We start from the raw sequence: 7401 nt of genomic DNA on the forward strand, positions 1-7401 counted from the left end.
TGACTCATTCCATTTGAATGATGTATTAATTGAATCTTATGGATAGATGCTTGATTTCTTTGACAGCCACTGGTCTTTATAACGTTGAATTGCACATTGATTTGTCTTTAAGGATCAGTTTGGAAGGAGTATGAAGGCAAATATGTATGGTGTAAATACATATAAAATGTAAGGTTTTGCATTCTACATATTTACATCTGTACTCTTTTCAAACTGAGCCTGCAGGGGTGATTATGGGTCGGGCCGGGCTGGGCTTTGTACTTATGATAAGGGCTATAGCTTAGGCCCAGGTCCTGCCTAGCCCGGGGTTTCAGGCCTGAAAAATAAGCCCTAGCCTAGGTTTATACGGGGTCGGGCTTGACTCTGGGCCAATGTCACTCATATATAAAACATTACATATCTGTAATTGTTTATATTAAATGACATAGCATGCATTATAAACTTATTTTATACATTATATGATATAAATAAATTATACATGACATGTTATAATATTTATATATAAAATATATAATATAATGTAAAATAGCATATATACATATATATACATTATACATAAAATGTGTAAGTTTAAATATATGCGGGTTGGGCCGGGCTTGAAGTATTAAGCCCAAGCCCGACCCTAAAATTTGTGGGTCTGATATGGGCTTGGGCCCGGGCCGTGTTGAAATGATCACCCCTACTATAATAGACCTAATGGATATAGAGGGGAAAACAAGCAAACCATGAAAATATATAAGAAACTAGATAAAAAAAGGCCATAAAATTTTGAGTCAAACTACTGTGCATTTTGAATATTTGCTATACTTAAAATTCAAATTTCAACCAATCATGGTCTTTTTGCTTTTCATTGGTTTATCTTACAAAAGGTGCACTTACCTGTAATACATATTATACATATAATATATTATTTGTTATATCATCATCATCTAAAGCTTGTCCCAACCATATGGGGTTTTGGCTACATGAATCCCATTTAACTGTTCTGTTCTGTTCAAGGTCATATCCACTCTCAAATTATAGGCACTTCAAGCATTTCTTATTAATTCCACTCAAGTCTTTTTTTGCCTGTCTCTAGCTCTTCTAGCACCTTCAACTTTTAACAAATCACTTTTCTTATAAGGTGTTTTGTAGATAGTGTGGCTCATGATCACCCCTACTCACAGAGTCACAAAGTACCAGTTATATTAGCACTTATACTAGGTACCAATACTCTATCCTAACCATTGTTTTAAAAGGCTTTAAGCTTTGAGGTGAGACACATACATTTTGACTCAATTGATATTAGGCTTAAGGCTTTGCATAAGGCATAAGCCTCAAGCCTCAAGACATGAAGCATAGATTGAGACATAAAAAGCTATAAGCCTCAAGTAGCGATGATTGTTTAAAGAATTAATGCTAAAAATATTTTTTATGCATTTTTATAGTTCAAACTATATGGAATAAGCACATCAATGATTATGGGTCAATTAAGAAGAGTAAAAATGAGAAACCAATAAAGCAAATCAAGTTCTATTAGTTTCTCTTAGGTTGTGTTTGGTTTGGAGGAAAAAGTAGGGAAACCTTTACAAATCTTGTATAGGTTTCCCTACCTTTTCCTTCAAACCAAACATAGCCTCAGTGTTTTAGGAGAGTTCAATGCAAAGGAGCCAATCAAATTCTTAGTTTATCTTGGATAAATTAGGTGAAATTTTTATCCTTACTATTCTAAATCTAACATGTTGAGTTTGTTATTTTCTCATTTATTTTTTTCTAATGGATTTTTTTCTTTTATTGATTTTTTTGCATAGATTAAATCAACTAAGGTGGCGTTTGATAAATTTGAAACCTGAAGTGTGAAAGTTAAAAAGATATTAAAAGTGTGTCATAAATATGAAAAGAGGCATAGATGATTTTCTGCCTTTTAGAGTCTCTAAATAGATAAGGTTGTTGGTGTTGGACCAAACCTTTACCATCTGAAATTCCCTGATTTTACTATTTTACCCCTAAAGCAAATTATTTGGTAACTTTGAGTTCAATTTGCACTATTTCATATAAAATAATTTATCAAATTCAAAATAATAATTAATAATAAATCATAAATAAAATATTTAATAACTAATAAAAATTATTAATTAATAATAAATAACATAAATAAAAATAATTAAAAACTAATAAAATATATTAAAATAAATAACACTTTTTAATAATTAACAATGTCAATCATTAATAATTAATAACTAATGACTAATAAATAATATTAAAATAAATAAAAATTAAAATAACTAATAAAAATTAATAATATTGTACTACTTTATTAATAATTAATAATTTAAACAAAAAATTTATTAATATACAATTAATATCTAATAAAAAATATTAAAATAATCAACAGTAATAAAATCAACATGTTTCTAAAGCTAAATCCTGCATCACCTAATTCATTTCATATCCATTCGATCTAACCTTTAACAAGACAAAATATATGTTAATATCCTCAATTTTTATTCAAAAAATAAATTGTTTTCTCTGTTTTTTTTTTTCCTTCATCCTACATGCTTGTACATCTTATACTCCATCTTTACCATGTTTTATTTGTTTTCCTACTTCTCTTCATGCTTTATTCCTTGTTAGGGATGTTTATCAACTAGTCCAAACCCAGATAACAAATGTTATATCAAACAACAGAGGGAAAAAAAAAAAAAAAAAGAGATAGATTACAAGCCCAAAGCCCTAGATAACAAATGCTATACGAAACATCAGAGGAAAAAAAGAGACATATTACAAGTCAAAACCCTAGATAACAATTGCTATATGAATCAATAGAGGGAAAAAGGAGACAGGTTTCAAGTCGAAAACCCTAATAGCAAATGCTATTTGAAACAACAAAGAAAAAAGAGACAAAGCCAAAATACTCACCGTAGCTACTGCTTCAACACTGGTTAGAGTTCACTAGTCAAAATGCTACTGAAACCACAACAAAAATGGAGGAAAAAAAAAGCAAATAAGTAAAAAATGTTGGAATGCTAAAATCCCTAGAAAAAAAATAACAAAAACGAGACCTGTTACCTGCGAGCAAAACTTCCTAGCGAAAAATCTCCTTTCTCAAACCAGAGGAGTCGAATGACCTGAACTTTTGGCTTATATGGAGGGCATTACGGATCATTTCAAATTTGTATGGGGGCTCTTTTGTCTTTCGCCCACATCTGGAATGTCTCTTAGCTTGTTAAGCACCTGGGGAGGCTCTTTTCTATTTAGATCTGAAATTGGGTTTCAGATCTGATAATCAGACCCAACCCAAATGTAGGTGGCATCTGAAAAGCAACATTTTCAGACTTCAAATGTTTGAAAAGTGTTCTGAAATGCCACCTAAGTTATCTCCTTTCTTCTAAACTATAGGATGACCATAAATCTAATGTCAATTATATGGATGATTCTTCTTATGTTTCCTTTCCTCTAAATTATTTATTTAATGCTTAAACATTGGAGCTTATTGCTTATAAACTTCTATTTTATGGATATTTGTATCTTCTATTGTTCTAATATAGTATATTATATGTTAGTTTTACCAATTCATAAGGTTTAATTAATTTTTTCAGCTTCGAGGCTAATGACGTGCAATGCCTTGAGGGTTACACCTCACCTTTTGGTCCATTATACCTTAACTATGCCTTTAGCCTTTTAAAACCTTGATCATAATCCAATTTATTAACGAAGTTGTTGATCTTTTGGGTGTTTTGCAAATTTGTTTAGGATTATATATAAATGAAGATTTATGTGTTGGATTAGGAATTGTGGGTAGATCTCCCTGAAGTTTTGAAGGTTTGATTTAGCTCTACCGCTCCAAATGGAGAAGATCATGGTGGAAGAAACTGTTGAAGTTTTGAAGGTTTGATTTAGCTCTACCGCTCCAAATGGAGAAGATCATGGTGGAAGAAACTGTTGATGGTAGTTAAAAAATGTTGTCGCTAGTATAATTAGCAGGCTGGATTTTGAGAATCCAAACCTTCCCCGACCCTACCCTCCCACATTCAAGGGTAGGGGTGGGTAGGGTTTAGAACCCATGTCTAATTTCATATTATTTCTTATTATATATAAGCGATAAATAAATAAAAAAATACAAACAATAAAATTGTCAATTATTTGATCAGAACATGTAAAAAACACAGAAACTACCAATTATCCTTCACGTACAATTCAATATATTATTAAGTTCAACACCTAATACATAAAATTTATATGCTTTCCAACAATATGCAGGTTGGGGAGGGTTGGATTTAGCCTAATACCATACCTTATATGCACCTATACGGGTTATAGAATCCCAAAACCTATCTCCACCCCAAAACCCATCCCTCAAGTAAAATACTATGCCCCATTGGGATGGGTAGGAGCAGGTACCCACTGAATAGGATAGAAATTACCATCCCTATAAACATAAAACAGTTTTTTTTTATTTTTGGTAAAGAAAGGCAGATTCATTCAAACTAAAACTATCCAATAACCGTTCAGGTCATCCTTTGGATGGTCCTAGGATATTATGCTTTCTAAGTATTTGAGATGAAGACACCCCTGGTTTGGTTAAATAAGGAAATTGATAATAGAGCTGATTCAGTTGCATGGCATGCACTAAAGTTTGTAAAATGTTTCACAATTTAATTAGGCACAACAATTTTGGTCTGGGGACAAGGAGATGTTATACTTAAGTGCAATAGATGGGAAAGCCATGGCATCCATGTGCAAGCGAATCTTAAAGTACTACCTTCACAGGATAACATTAACATGGATAGTGGCCCCGTTTTTCATCAGCTGATGCTCCTACGCTCCTTCAAGGAAGGAACCAAGGTGAACTCAAGGACAATACAATTTAAATGAGAGAGAGAGATGAATGTGTTGAGAAGAATCAATTGCAATTAACAATGAGCAATATTTCATCTTGTAGTACCACAGAAAGTTTGATAGCATATATCTTGAAATTAAACCATTAAGTTTTTGACTTCTTGTCTACTTTTCATACTCTTAACTTGATCTTCTCACATGCCACTAAATCAAGAGTAGGAGTACTGATTCATTTGGCGTATTGATCTCTATGGTTTCAAGACAGCAAAATCCATCTAAATTTAAAAGTATGAATCCGACTTAACTTTGATTGGAATAGGGGCTATTCTTGGCCAACTGACTAATTAACTTCATATTTGTATATATAAATACTATATACATTTAATGAATATTTATTTATATATTTTTTATGTATGTGATACATAGGGGTGGCCACGAGCTGAGCTCTTCACAAGTTATTCGAGCCGAGCTCGAATAATTATATATACAATTATAGAAAATAATATATATAATAAAAATATTATATTTCTTAATTTTTTAAGTATCAAATAAAAAATTATATATAATTTTTTATTTTTATAAAACTTTTTTTTTTTCAAATCAAATTCAAGCTTATTAGTTTTTGACTCGAGCCGAGCTCAAGCTCAATATTCTAGCTCAAACTAAGCTCGAGCCTTGTATAACCTTTGTGAGCCAAACTCGAGCCTCGTACTATTCAGCTCACCTTGGCTCAAATCCACCCCTAGTGATACGTTTCTGACTTTCTGTATACATGTGTAACAACCATTTTAAGTTTAAAACAAAAAGAAAAAAAATAGTTATGCCTTTTGTACATAAAATATATAATAATGCTAAAAAAAAGGAATTCACATCAACTATTTACTTAGCAAATAAAAACATTTGACAAAAGAAAGTAGAGAAATTGGGGTAAAACTAGGGTTGGGGGTTTCATAGCTTGGGTTGGGTTAGGGTTGGCCTCAACCAAACTTAAACTAGCTTGACTTGCACCCCTAAATCCAACATTTAAAGTTGAAACCCTTTACACCTCTGCCTAGTGCCCACTTAGCTACTTTGCTCAAAATGTGTATAGAGAGAGAGAAGAGTCCAGCTTTGATCAGGGCAAAATTCGTTCCAACATCTTTTATAATCTTACATTGGGAATATCTCCATACTTATATGATTTATTTCATAGAAGATATTCCCAATACAAGGTTGAAAGGGGTTGCTCGAACACCCCTGACAGAAGTCAAACTTGAGAGAGAATGTGTTGAGACCAATAACCTATCCTAACTCAATTGTTGAAAGTTTGTCTTAGTAGGTACCAAAAACCTGAGTCTGGATAACCTGACATGATCTTACACCGTACATCTCATACATGGCAGGTCCTACTTTTATGGTGGGTCCGAGTCTCATGATAAGATGTGCAATGTTAGATAAAGTTGGTAGAGGGTTAAAACATGTCTTGTAGGCAGAAGATCTCAATTCCCCAAAACCTATACTGTTTCCCTAACCCAATCCATCAAAGAAGTTCAGACCTTTTGGGCGTTTTCGATAAGCCCGTTGTAAATTTGTTTGGCTTCGTAGCTGAAGATTAACTATGTGTTATGTTAGAGAGTGTGGGTATCCCTCCCTGAAGATGGAGAAAGTTATAATGGAAGAAGCTTCTGGTGATGGCTTAAAAGAGAAGGAGGAAAAAAAATGCTGCCACTAGAATAAATAAGTTCCATATTCAAATTTCAGACGTAAACAGGGAGCTACAGAAGAGAAGACCTTTGCTTCTATTTGGAAATATTATCTATCATGGTTTGGAAAGAATGTAGTTACTAGTTACCCATGTATTTGGGCAGACCACAGATGTCATAGGTGTCAATGCTTCTATGAGCTGAAAAGTTTTCAAGGGCTTAGACTCTCTTTTGAACCTGCTGTTGAGTTTAGAGTGGAATTTTTCTAAATTGTTTCTGCTTCTGGTTAGTGGTTAACGAAAATCTGTTTAACCATCAAAAGGAAAAAAAAAGGAAAAGGAATAAAGATGGCAAATAATGGTTATAGGCAAGAAAGATTTAATTACCTCTATTAGTCATGAGACTGCTCTTCTACTTGGTTTGGTTCAATAAGGAAATTGATACCTCATTCAGTTGCATGGCCTTCCATAAGCTAATGTACCCCAAATGGCTCACAATTTAAGGCACAACAGTTTTGATGCGGAGACAAGGAAATGTGTTATACTTCAGGTCATTGATAATAAAGCCATGCCCCATGGCGTCCATGTGCAAGCGAATCTTAGGCAGTGTTTGGTTTGAAAGAAAAGAAGGGAAGGGGAAAATTTTCCATTCCTCTTTCCTTCCCTTCTTTTCTTTCAATCCTCTTCCTTTCCCTTTCCTTTTTTTTTTTCTTTCCAACCAAACACAGCCTTTAAACTTTACATGATAGCATGGATAGTGGTTGTGATTTTCATGGGTTAACGATCTGATGCCACTTCATGGGGCTGTGGGCTGTTCTTATTGGAAGTGTAAAACCTGATGCAGAATACCAAGTCCAAGAGATCCGGACTCCAAAATTGACTTCTCCTTCCACGGGATCTTA

This window comes from Nelumbo lutea, chromosome 3 (assembly GCF_056320005.1).
Source record: "Nelumbo lutea isolate HS-2025 chromosome 3, American lotus-T2T, whole genome shotgun sequence".
Lineage (NCBI taxonomy): Eukaryota > Viridiplantae > Streptophyta > Magnoliopsida > Proteales > Nelumbonaceae > Nelumbo > Nelumbo lutea.